The sequence below is a fragment of the Lepidochelys kempii genome, chromosome 1, assembly GCF_965140285.1.
Source record: "Lepidochelys kempii isolate rLepKem1 chromosome 1, rLepKem1.hap1, whole genome shotgun sequence".
NCBI classification, from domain to species: domain Eukaryota; kingdom Metazoa; phylum Chordata; order Testudines; family Cheloniidae; genus Lepidochelys; species Lepidochelys kempii.
This window is the reverse complement of record NC_136380.1, coordinates 226416278-226430251: the sequence shown is the minus strand read 5'-3', so window position 1 is coordinate 226430251 and position 13974 is coordinate 226416278. Positions and strand designations below refer to the sequence as shown.

The window sequence follows — 13974 nt, the reverse complement described above, 5'->3', positions numbered from 1 at the left end:
TATATATGAAAATGTAGAAAAAAATCCAAAATATTTAATAAATTTCAATTGGTATTCTATCTTTTAACAGTGCAACTAAAATTGCAGTTAATCTTGATTAAGTTATTTAATCGCGATTAGATTTTTGAGTTAATCGCATGAGTTAATTGTAATTAATCGACAGCCCTAGGAATTATGTTGTTGGCATTCTGGTACACTTCCAATAAACAGCTTTCCAGTTATGGTACTCCTTTAGTTTCAGTGGTATGTTTAAGTAACTGCAAAAGCCATTTATTCCCACTAATATTATTTCTTAATGGATTAGCTCAGGCTCATGTGTTCAATAGAAATAGATGCCTTATTTTGTTCTACAGTTGGCATGTCAACCATTAATGTTTGACCTTGTTATTAATCAAACAGCAAAGAGACCAACTATTGCTATTGAAATACATTACCTTGTATTCAATGTTAATAACTTCTACAAAACATCTGATTATGTACACTATTTAAATAACTGGTATGTCATTACTAAAACACCATAAAGTTCTTTTTTCTTAGTATTAGAACAGAAACAACTTCTTCCTCTCAGACATATTTTACACTTTTTCCTTCCCAGCAAATATTGAAAGATCATGTAATCTGAAGCAGTGCTAGGTGAGCTAGAGTGGCTCCATATTTATTTAAAATATCAAAATAGGAAATTCTGCTGAGATTAAATTTCTTAATTTGAAGGGTGTCTTTTAGCGGAAAACATAGAAGGCCACTGTAATAGGGGTATGGCACCTAGGACTTCTGGTAAGAGAGACAACTTTATTTTCTGGTCCCTGTCTCCTGACATGGGTCAGGATTAAAAAAGATTAGTACCCATCACATAACAGGGATCGACTCCAGTGGCTACTGCTACAGCCATGATGAACATTTAAATAATTATAGAACTGTATAAAACCAATCACTATTGAAAACACTACCCATTTTCAATTCTTGAGATTACAGGAAGTTAAATCTAGTATAAATTGTGGCACCCTTTTTAAGAAATGAAAGATTAAAATGACAGTTTTCTTATGCTTTACTTTTTTACAGTGACTTCAAATGTTAATATTCCCAGGGTAAGGTAAAGTGCCTATCTATGGTCCTCTTTTTTTTTTTCCTCTTCCCCCCCCTCCATGTACAGTAGCAGCTTATTTGCAGATGCTCCGAGTCCATTTTAATCCCAGCCAGCAATGGAGTTGTATACAGAGAATTTCCTAGCCTTATAAACCATGTAAAGTATTTATTGTTTATATCTGCAGTTAGGGTACTCATTTTGTAACCTATTTCATAATTCCAAGAGAAAAATGATATGTTAAAATAGAGTTAAGTACACAGCTGTAATTTAGATTAAAATACATTACAGGGACGTTGTAATTATCCCAAAAGCAATCATTAAAAACCCTGGAAATTCAGAGTTATTTCAGAGTTACACTTAAGAGAAATCCAAACAGGATAAGGGAAGAAATGCACAGTTAAGGCAGCTGACATTGTACAATTACTATATGATTATGAGTGAGATATTTTAGCTTTTGTGATCCCAGATTAGATCTGTAACACTTGGTTTTGGGATAATTACAAAATATCTGTAGTGTATTTTATTGTAAATTACTGATATGTACTCTCAACCTTAGTTCCATCTTAACATAGTTTTTCTCTTGGAATTTTCTTGTTTTGTTTTTTACTGAATGACTAAAAATTGTATGTGGAAACTAAAAAATGTTGCAGTTATATTTCTAATAATTTGAGGATATGTAGTAGACAACAGTACCATCAAACATTGATGCCCAAGGCTAGCATCTGGTCATATAATTTTTAAAGGGCCATGAGAGTTGTGCCACATAATGTATTATTGAGACCTTTTGAAACTTGGGTCCAGTCTTCCTCAGATTGATGAGCCATTACAACTGATAGAATTGCTGAATTCACAATGGGTGTAAAGTAAGGGTGGTGGTGGTTAGTTGATGTCACAGTAGTCCCACTTAAGAATTAGTTGAGCTGTTGACTTATCCTGCCTGTAGCCTGTATAATCATTATTGAGGTGCCAGTGGTGAGTTGAGTTCTGTTTTGCATGTAAAATAGCAATTCAACCTCTTTGCTATGTTTGGAAAATACAGAGTATTCTCCGCAATTTACAGCACTTTATCTTGCACTACAGAATACATTTTCTGGGAATTTGCAGTTAATCTGTTGATTAGTTCGCTAACCAAAATAATAATAGGGACCTATCTGTATTGCTAAGTGCTTAAATGCCTGTAAAAAGCTGACCTTTGGTCTCTGCCTCTTTTGTAAAATGGAGGTAATAGTGCTTCCCTAGTTTATAGGGGTATTGTAGAGTAAATACATTAAAGATTGTGAGGTGATCAGATATAATGGTAAAGGGGGACATATAAGTTCCTAAAATAGATAGCAATGCTGGACTCCATCACTGAAGCTATGGCTATACTGTGAGCTAGGGGCTTGATTCCTACCTTGTGTAGACACACTTGCACTAAAATAATAGTGTAGCCACAGTAGCCTGGGTAGTGGCAAGCAGCAGCCTGCATTTGCTGTAGCCTGAACTCCATGGATACATATTGTGCTGCCACTTGCCGCTGCCTGAACTATCCTGGCTACACTACTAATTTTAGCTCAGTGAGCGCAAATGTGAGCATGTCTCTACGAGCTGGAAGCACACTGCCAGCTCCAAGTGTAGAAATACCCTGACAGGCTGCCTGGACTGGATTCCCTCGTACCTTCTGGTCTAGCCAGCCCTGATTACTGTTGCAGGCAGTATGGTGGCTGGTGAGGCTGCATGGATGGCAACAGGGCCACTTGCCTTTTTTAGTTCAGTGCACTCCTCCAGCAGATTGATGATCAGTTGAGACTGGGGTGGGAGCTGGGGAAGCAGCTTCTTACTGATCCCTTGTCTCATAACATACTGCTGCCCCTTTTGTGGAGCAAAACTAATCTAACCAGACGCTGCATCTTTGGGCTATGTGAGATGCCCTGAAAGAAGGAGCAGCAAGATCCTGTTGAGTGCTTCAGGAAGAAGTTCACAAACACACACACATTTGGGTTGTACTCTTTAGAAGGGCCAATATCACTGACCATCTCAGTCACCATTTTGTTACGTAAATGCAGGGGATTGGACAAGTGTGAATCTTGTGGCCTCTCACAAAATGGCTTCTTTTAGAGGAGGCGCTGTCCTCCTATGCAGCCTTGACTGCGTCTGAGCTTAGTGTTTCTCAAAAATATTAAATGTGAATTAAGGGTAGAATGGCAAAGACTCAGCTAATTATAAAAGGAAATGTATGGCCTTTCTCTGGTTAGTCTTTTAGTCTAAGCTAATAGAAACATCTCATGTAATTTAAAAGCATGTGACATGCTTTCAGTAATCCCTTGATACTAACCATGACCAACGCTGCATTTTTCCTGTCAGTCAGATTGCTTTTTCACTGTCAGGAAAATACAGCTGACACAAATTTAATGGGCTGTTTTCATGGGGAGGATATAGGGAGTATCTAGTATACTTCACGTTTTAGTTGTATTATGGAATGGGCCATGATCTTTTCCATGAAATCTCATTTTGGGGGATGGAAGGAATACATGTTTAAAGGACTAAAACAAGTTAATAATGAAGTATAAATACAATTTTCTTTCTTACTGCCATAAGCAATAAAATAACTATGCTTTCAACTGAAGTCCAGGAAGATTTATACCATATGGGAAAAGGCTACCGTGACAAAAGAAGCATCATTTACATGCATATTTTTGAAGTACAGTTCTTTTTAATAACTGAGTGATAGCTCATTTTGATGAGAAACTGGGCTGAGCTCTGCTTTCTTACTCTGATATTAATTTAGAATAACCCAATTGAAGTTAGTTGAGCTACTGCAAATTGACACTAGTATTTGGGAGCAGAATCTGGCCTGTTGCTTTTAGCATACGGATAAAGGAAAACCTCAACATTTACCAACATAGGGCCTTTATTTGTGTGGATAATCTCAGTGGTGCCACTCTTGTGAGAATTCAGAATTAATCCAAAAATTGGAGATGTTGGTCATTAGGCTGTATTCTCATCCTTAAACAGAGAAAAGGAGGATTTGGTGAGTACCATTTGAGAGGACCTGGTGGAGGAATTCTTAATTACTTTTAATGTAGCACCAAAAATGTTAGTGATTATAAAAGTGCAGTTAGTGTGTGTTCCAGTTTGGAAGAGAAAATCTACATTTGTATATTTAAACTTCTGTAAATGAATAACTAGTCATATATGTTAGTTAGAAATTATGTTCAAGATTTTCAAACATGGTTGCCTAAAATTAGGCTCTAAAGTTGGTATTTAGGCACTGAAATAAGTAGCCCAACTTTCAAAAGTGCTGACCACTCAGTAGCTCCTGTAATTGAAAATGACACTGAGATTTCTAATCTTGCTACTTGTGAATGAATCTTGTCCATAAAAAAGGGTGCAAAAGACTGAAAAGCATCATCGTCATTTATGTCTATACCCATCAGCAAGGCTTCTGTGTTCTCATGTGTCCAGGTGGCAAATATTTTCCAAACATTCCAGCAGGGCCAAGGCGAAAATTGCTCTACCCCATTTTCATATTATTTTACCAAGAGGCCTCCAATATACATGACAAACGTGGATAATATGAACCGGAACGCCCGGTCGAAAAGGGACCCTGGTGGCTCTGGTCAGTGGCGCAGCAGGGGCTGGGGGCTAAGGTAGGCTCTCTGCCTGCCCTAGCTCCACACAGCTCCTGGAAGTGGCCGCCAGGTCCTTGAAGCCCCATGGTACATGGGCAACCAGGGAGGCTCCATGCACTGCCCCCACCCCAAGTGCTGGCTCTGCAGCTCCCATTGGCCAGGAACCATGACCAATGGGAGCTACAGGAGCGGCACCTGTGGGTGCGAGGTCAGTGTGTGGAGCCTCCCTGGCCACCCATGCGCCTAGGGCCTGCAGGGAAATAGCGGCCGCTTCCTGGGAGCCACGGTAAGCACCGTTGGGGATGCAGGTTGCGCAGTCCCTCCTGAACCCAACCACCTGCCACAGCCCGGAGTCCCTTCCCACACCCAAACTCCCTCCTGGAGCCTGCACCCCAGCCCCCTCCTTCACTCCATACCCCTCATTCCTGGCCCCACTCCAGAGCTTGCACCCTCAGCTGGAGTCCTCACTCCCTGCATCCCAACCCGCTGTACCAGCCCAGAGTTCTCTTCTGCACCCCAACCCCCTCATCCCTGGACCCACCACAGAGCCTGCACCTCCAGCCCACCTCCTGCACCCCAACCCCCTGCCCCAGCCTGGTGAAAGTGAGGGGGGGGGATGGAGTGAGTGGGGGTGGGGCCTCAGAGAAGAGGCAGGGGCTCAGGGAAGGGATGGGGCAGCGTGTTCGGTTTTGTGCCATTAGAAAGTTGGCAATCCTACATCTCAGTTTCAGTGAGTTTTGTACTTGCAGAACAGGGAAGAGTGGGAACTAAAGAAAAAATTACAGGGAAAATTATGTCAAACCTAGGGCCAAATTCAGACTTGGTATAAATGAGCACAACTCCACTGACATCTATGGATTTGTGTGTGTTTGCACCAGAGCTGAACTGGTCTTCATGGCATGCTCTGTGCTATGGTATATTTTGTACATAGACTGTCTTGGTGATGGAAAAAAAAAGTGGACTTTCCTCGTATAAAAAAATCAGGATTTATATTCTAAATATGAAATGGCATAGTAAATCTATAGTTACGTTTAAAGATGTAACCACTTTTAGTTAGGATTAAATAATGACACTTATAAAGAGTGTTACCTGAAAGGAGCAAAATTGTTTTGGCAGATTTACAAGGTGATGTCTGTTAGAATATCACCCCTGCAGGGAATTGTTATTCGTTTAATACATTTTTAAAGTTAACCCTAAAGAATTTTAAGGAACTTGCCTTTGCAGATATATAAAATATATAATAGGTTCTAATTGTTAGAAAATTAAAATTTTTAATTTCCCTTTCCCTTATGATCATATGTAGCACAACAGTAAGAAATGCAGTAAATTAGGTATAAGGAGCAGGAGAATAATGATGTATCGTAGCTCATAAGTAAGACTGAAAGTTTTACTGTTCTGATTTTTTTTTAACAGTACATTTCCTGGAATGCAGGCAAATTTTGATTCCAAACCAATTTTTAGCCTTATCCTAAAAGGCCATTTTCCCCTCATCAAGGCTCAAATGATTCACCTGATTAAGTGATGCTTGGGGTCAGAAATGTAATTCTGTTTACTTTTATAAAGCTGCATTAGCAATTTGGCTGCTAGATAACTGTCTAGATTTACTTTGACAAACTAAGACCCCAGTTCTGCTGTGACACAGTGTTGCCCCCTCTCAGTATTTTTTGTGTATCTCATGATATTTGGTATTTTCCGTAAAGTCCCTGCTCCTGAGTCAGCAAACCCATAGGCCTATGTAAAACCCTATTGAGTTAAATAGGGCACTCTGCAAGTGCAGGGGTATGCCTGAACTTCTTGGAGGACCAGGGCCTAAATAGGAGTAGTTCACAAATGCAAATTGTTTATCTGCTCGCAAAACATGTATATTTTGAATGCCACACTGGCTTTCACTATCTTAGATGACATAGAAAATATTCTGAAAGAGACTGTCCACTTGTGGGATACCATTCAAAGTTTGCAAATGTAATTTATGGGAGGAATGTGGAGGACATTATTTTAGTTTTCTTTGCCATGTGTTTAATATTTTTTTATTTGAATTTTGCTCCACTTTTGAATACATTTGTCACAAATATGTTCCTTTAAATGAGAAAGACAGAACAGTAGCCTTTTGTGCATCTAAGGAAATATTAAGAGTCACAAATACCTATGACTTAAAAACTAGGTTTGTCCCTTCTATTAGATCTACATTTAACTGGACATGTTTTTTGAGGACAGATGTGTCACAAAGTCCCTCTAAAAATAAGTAATGAAAAACTGGGGGGACACACCCCAACCTCCCCTAGTTTTTTTTTAACACTTAAAACATGTCTCTCTTATTGCATAGATTATGAGGCAGTGTAGTTTTTTAAAATGAGTTAGTTTCAGTACAAAAATGGATTATGCATGTTTGTGAAATATTAAATATAAGTTTGTCCCTTCAGCAATTGTAACTATATCTAGTGCTCATGATAGTTCATTCCCCTACCACTCCAGAACTAAAATGCAAATACATCTGGTGTTTGTTGGCTTTGTGCAAAAAATATCTGGACTTGGTGGCTTTGACCCTGTTTCATTGTGATTAAGCTTGTTAGGATTTTATGTTTTTAGTATCTGTCTTACAACATTTTCATTACTGTGTATTTTATTAAGATTCAAGTGGCTTTATTTTTATGGTGGCATCTGGTCTGTGTAAACCCTACTCAGGTTTAAAAAGCTACTTGTCTCAATACCAGACATAAGGGAATTGTGAAGTAGAAGGATGCTTTATGCATGGATGAAGCATCATAGCACCTCTTTAGTCTAAAATATGGAAAAGTGGGTTTGTTTGTACATACATGATGTAACCATGTGGGCATAAAGATCTCTTCTACCTCAGGTTGACTTTTCCAGATTTGAAGACTTTTTCAGTGTTTATCTTGAAAACAAGAACAAGTGATTTAAATATCCTCTGAATAAGTATTAGGTTATATTAATATATATTTTAATACAGACACCAGGCAAAGGATGAAATCCTGGACCTATTGAAGCCAAATGGGAATTTGGCATTGACTTCACTGGAGCCAGGATTTCACCCCAAGAGCTTTGTTAAGGTGACTTCACAAAACTCATTCTGAATCTTGGGTCTTATTTTCCAAAAAGGTATTATGGACCTAATTTTTTTATTATCAAAATGAGTTCCTAGTTTCTTTGAAGTTTTGCAGGGTTTATGCTGTGGGAACCTCCTTACAAATGCTACTTATCTGACCCCCATGAAAAAAAAATGAGGATGCTCAATTTTATTTGGTTGCTGGATCTGGAGTTCTTTCTTTGTTTGCTGTATTTCTAAAAACAAAAATCAGTTGAAAAAATGTAAATTATAATAATGGTGGGTGCACAGACTAGCCAGGGCTTCCTAACTGAGATTGTAAATCCATTCAAAACACTGCTGTACAAATCGTCGTCTTCTTTTCTCATCACCTCCATTATGTTACCTCTCTTTTTGAGAGTCTGACCCAAACCCCCCTGAACTCACTGGGAGTCATTCCATTGACCCTGTCTTGGATCTCTCCACTGGCTCCTCCTCAAACATCAGACATGAGGTTCTTGGGTAGGCTTTTCTAAAGGGTCTAAAGGAATTCAGGTATTTTAAAAGGTATTTAGGTATCTAACTTCCATTGATTTCAATGGGACTTAAAATGCTTAAATACTCTTAAACATCTGGCCCAGAGTGCCCAATCCCCACTGATGTTCAGGTGCTTTTGGGAGTTCCACCCATACCCCTTACCCTGAAGGCACTTCACAATTTGGCCCCACCCTCGCTATCTGATGTCTTAATTTATCATATTACCAACCTTTGCCATTGCGCCCTCCCACCCCCACTTCAAAGCTTATATCGGCCATGATGCCTACAGGACATGGCAATTGATAAGAATTTAGCAGGTGGCAAGCTGCATTGTATTCACAACTAGTTTATATGGAAACGTGCTCATGATATCCCCAACCTTGCAAACCATTATTCACAAGCTTTATTTTGAGCAAGTGAGTAGACTCATTGACTTCAGTGGAGTTATCCACATGTTTAAACATATAAATGTTGGCAGAATGATGTTGAATACTCTTACCTTACTTCCCCTCTCCCCAAACCTTACCAATTTCCTCATTTATTTCATCCAACTGTTGCATTTTATCATTAATTTAGATTGTTAGCTTTGTCAGGTAGCCAGGCAAGGACTGTCTCTTTACTACATATTTGTACACCAGTTAGCACAATGGGCTTGGAGCCTTTAGAAAACAATATGATAGAGACAGTAAATAATAATAAACTGAAAAGGAGTACTTGTGGCACCTTAGAGACTAACCAATTTATTTTGCGAATACAGACTAACACGGCTGTTACTCTGAAATAATAAACTGAAAATTGGCTTCCACTATTGAGCTATGTTTTGTTATTGGCTCAGCTCAGGCACTGCTGCTCCATGCTGCACTTGAAGTGCACGTGTATACTTGGGTTCCCCAGAGTGCAGTCTGGGTTTCAGTTATAATTCGGTGGCATTCCCAAAGAAACCAAAGTTGGAGGTGCCAGCAGTTTTCCATTTCTACTTTTGATTGGACTCTGTGGTTAGTCTATGTACTCAGGATTTGTAGGTACAGATGGACAGAAATAGTGAAATTTGCTTAAGTGCAGATGGCTCACACCCTATGACTGACTTAAGCTTCATCTGGATTCTCGGGCAAATTCTGCTCCTTCTACTGGGGGTGCAGAAATGCCGTCTTGCTCCAGAACTGGTCTGGTTCTGCTGTGTATTATGGAGTGGGAGGAAGTTAGGTGGTGATAGAATTTGGAGACACCACATGAAGAGTTTTGGAGTAAAACCTCATGAATGCTCCCTTTATGTTGAAGAATTGTCAGGAATAGAATATGTGCCGATTTATGGATCTTTTTGGTTCTTGCATCATGGGAGTGGAGTATGTGCTTTGCAGCGGCTACTACAGTTGTTGGGTTGGAGAAGCTGTTATGAAGTAACTCTGTTGCAACTGTGTGTGAGGATTCTTCTTCCCCCATTTTCCTATGGCAGAGTTCCCCAGTTTTCAGCCAGGTTAGTAAGCCGAGAGAAAGGGTTAGTCTCCAAGGTTTTAAATAAATTGCTTTTGTGCATTGTTACCCCAGTATGACTATCACAGTGATAAACACTGAGGTTTGCTAACCTGAGAACCTGCAGCTAGAGATGGGAATTTCCTTTGTAACTTGTGTGGTTTATATTTTGATGCTGCAAGACAATTCTGAGTAAATGAACAAACTTTTTCACACTCCTTGTAGAGCTGTTGTAGCCTTCCTGACAGCCCTAAATATGTGGATCTTTTAGTCAGTTACATTACAATGAATCATGCCAGGTTAAGGTTTGGAATGACCCTCTCTAATATAACCGTTCAAAAGTTTGTATGAAAGTAATATTAATCTTTTTAAAGTTTAAAAAATATCTGCAGTGAAGACAACTTTATTGTGGTGTTTCTTATCCCTATTTCTTTGTAATCAGAGTGGCATTTCCTATTGTTAATGTACTGTAATGACACAATAATAAACTTCCTTAAAGTAAAATGCTGTTGGAGGTAACTTTTCAGTGAAATTTTTCTTGATTTCTTTTGTATGAAAATCTCTCTGTTATTTTTAAATAGAAATGATATTAATAACTTAAATCACATGATGTCATCACCCATCATTTGTATGGCTCATGGCTTACATTGTGTATAAGTATTATATTTTAACAATTTAAATAATCACAACAGACATGCAATATTTTGTCATGACTACAGTCTTAAGATAGGCAGTTAATTAAAATCTAGTTAGTAACAACTTATTTCCTATTTGAATTACTAAGAAAACAACAACAATGAACTTTACTGTTATGGAATGACTGTACCTTCCATTTTCTTTACTTGCTCTAAAGGTCACAGAATAATAGTTCACTGCTCTTATTAATTTTGTCATTAAATGAACTAAACCTCAAGGGAAACTGATTGCATATAAGCCTCATGATAAAGTGTGTGCTTTGAAAAGCTCAAACAAAAGTCTCAATAAGTTGAATTAGTGCTTTAAAAAAAATCCTTGATTCAAATGATCTGAAAAAGCAATTCATTTTAATATGGTAAAAATTATAATTACTAAATGCTATTTTTATATACAAAATTTTTAGAGGCATACTTTTTCAGAGCCAAGAAAAGTCATGTTGACCTCTGGATACAGTCTGTTGATGTTCAAAATATTTGACCTGGAAGTGTAACAGTACCTGATTGGTTGGCCAGGGAACACGGAAAATGAGGTTCATACTGTACGATACGTGAGCAATACAACAGGGAAGACTGTCTGTTTTGTAGAATAGAACATCTGCCAGCAGATGGCAGCAGAATGGAAAAGTAGGCACATAAAATAAGACAGTGGACAAAAGAATTCAGATTTCTAACAGCCTAGTTTCACTAGCTGTTTTTGACCATGCAAGGTAAGTTAGGGTTTAACTGAAAAGGGAAAATGTTCTGGGCATTCAGTACATACCATATATCCTTGAGCTCCAAAGAACTGAACTGTATCTCTGTGAATACAAGATATCTGATAAGACTTTTAACAAAAGGTTAATTTCTGAATATGTTTTCACTACTCTTTTTCCATAAAACTTCTGACCTTTCACTGCTCATATAATGTGCAGAAGTGTTAATTTTGATTCTCTAAAGAAAGTTCATTATACTGAAGAAACTCCCCTGAACTTTTTAAAATGGGGTTATGAACTTAACTCCAACTTGGAAAAAAATACTTTAATGTCCTTAGACTGCTTCTGTAAGTATATATTTCAAGCAGAATGGCAATTAACTCTCCAGATTTGTTAGCTACAAATAACTGTATATGCTGTGAACGTGGAACCCCAAAAGAGGAACAAAGAAAAGTGAATTAGATTAATTTCACTCCTGATCTAAAATCTACTTGAGTAACGTGCACTTTTGGAAAGGTGCACAATACTGGTCACTTTTATGTTGTGCTGTACTAGGAGTTTTAAAAAAGATAAAGAATTGCAATCATTATTTGCCTTTTTTGTTTAAATGTGCATGTATTTGTACAAACTCAGATATTCAGATTGCATTTGTAATTTATGGTATAGTGTGTGAGTCATCCTTTCATGAATTCCAAACTAAAGATTTAATTTTTTTAAAACAGGATTGAGGCATAGAAGAAAATTTCCACATGACTCTCCAGACCTTCACCCTCAGCAAAAATATGAAAGGTAAAGAAGGTATTTTGTTACTCCTAATTGTTCTTTATGAACACAATCCTTTTTCTAGGAACAAAGGACGTGTACCTAAAATTAAACAAACTCTTACAAAGGTAAACAAATGGATTTGGATTTTTTTTTTACTTTTCAAAGTCTACATTGTGCTGATTTTCCATGGTGATTTGTGTAAAGAACACAGAAGTAAAGGAAATATATGTATTAGTTAACTATAACATGGTCATCTTTCCAAATGTAGTTCAAAATAGGGTCCTATTGAATTGAATATTCTTTGAGAGTTTTATTGTAACTGAGATTTTAGATATTTAGTAAAATGTATTTGTGGGGGTGGGATATAGATAGCAAGCCCTCTGTTCTACTTAGTATATACAGAAGAAGATGAACACAAAATCTTAACTCTTGTATTGTGTTGCTATGATTTGATTGTGATAGTGCAGCTTTTATAGCTTCTTCTGTACACTGTCTTTTTCTAAAGATTTTCACGTTCCACACAAATTCTTTTTGGCAGTTTTAGTGACACAGAACATAATTTTTCCATAACTTTATTCTATTCTAAAAGCATGCTGTAGAGTTGCTTTGTTTTAATTGACCCTAAAGTCAGTTTAAACAAGTTATTATCCTGCATTGCTTCATAAGGATTTCTGTTGTTTAAAGTACTTAAAAGAGGGAACATCGCTTGGTAATCAAAAACAGAATTTGCAATTGGACTGCCGTCTTAGATGTGGATAGTGAAACAATGAGGGCCTGCTCTTTCAATAGTACAGTATGCAGTGCACAGTGAATATCAGGCTGCAGTCTGCTTGCCACGCTGCAGATGAGCTGCAAAAATATACTTACCGTTAACCATGTGGCATTTGCACATATTCAGATTTCTTTCCCTTGAGTGTTTTTCTAGTGATAATTTGAAATACTGCGTATTAATATATTAGTCATGTGAACCTGGCACTTTTTAAATCTAGAAGCAGAGAAGCAAGTAGCGGAAGTTAAGAAATTCCATTGACCCAGTTAAATATAATTACAGAGGTTAGAATTGGGGCCAGGATGTTTGAGTTCTACATGTAATGTTTCACTGCTCGGCCTCTTTTGAATGGCATTACCTCATCTTGAATTCATTCAGGAAAAGAGTTGCAAATCCCACAAGAACAGATCTGAGTTATCCAAGGTCATTGCATGAACAGGACATGAACAAGTGCTTTTTACATTTTTGATTACAAAAATATGCCTTTTCTCGTATGATGTAATATTTTATTCCTTAATTTCACATATTAATTTGATTTGGGTGCAAAAATGTCAAGCTTGATTACTTTTTTGGGTTGTCTTTCCTATATATGTTTGATATGTCAGGTGCAAGTAAGTCTGTTCTGGGGCTTGGGGAGGGGGGAAAGAGCAAATATGCTGAGGTGCTTTGTAAAATAATGGCTTTATGTGAGCAAATGACATCAATTGGAACAAATTACATACTGCTTCCAGTGATGTAATCCAGAAAGTTTGAATTGCTTTTAAGGCTCTCAGCCTGAATGAATTCTTTTTCTTTGTGGTCTTCAACAGTAATCGGGTTTTATATTGCAAGCACCAGGCTTGGTCTTTGTTTATTTCTACATTTGAGAATTGCTAAGGTAGCAAGCAGGTAGGAAAATTAAACGCATTTTATAAAAATGTTAGCAATTTGGAAATATTTTGGATTTGTAAAATATTTTTCATTTGTTTATTTTGGGGGTAGGGGTTGAATGTTTTTGAAATGCTTATAAATAGAGACTACAAGTCAGGTATGGCTTTGGACAATTTAAGATATATTTTTATAAATCTTACTAATTGTGATATATAAATATTAATGTAACATCAGAAGACCGTGAAATAGCATGTTTTGTACACAAATACAGGTGAATGTACAAATAGGATTTTTAATTACATGCAACAGGTGGTAATACATCATTTGATATATTAAACATGAAATGAAAAGCAAGTACAAAAAAAGAACAAAGTTGGAACTTCTGAGTCAGATACATATTTTTTACAGAATAATCTAAGATGTTGATTTCTGCTTTAA

The 13974-nt window shown here is 37.4% G+C and overlaps 1 long non-coding RNA gene across 5 annotated transcripts in view; it reads left to right on the top strand.

The window, feature by feature from the left end:
* The window catches only part of LOC144929531 (uncharacterized), a 365984-nt gene that overhangs the window by 62537 nt on the left and 289473 nt on the right, over positions 1-13974 (top strand). For 3 of the 5 annotated variants that reach the window (XR_013634810.1, XR_013634811.1, XR_013634809.1), the window contains exons 1-2: positions 11091-11147; positions 11855-11921. This is a non-coding gene — a long non-coding RNA (uncharacterized LOC144929531). Of the gene's footprint in view, positions 1-11090; positions 11148-11854; positions 11922-13974 lie in introns of those variants that run through there. The other 2 variants (XR_013634812.1, XR_013634813.1) reach the window with 1 other exon arrangement.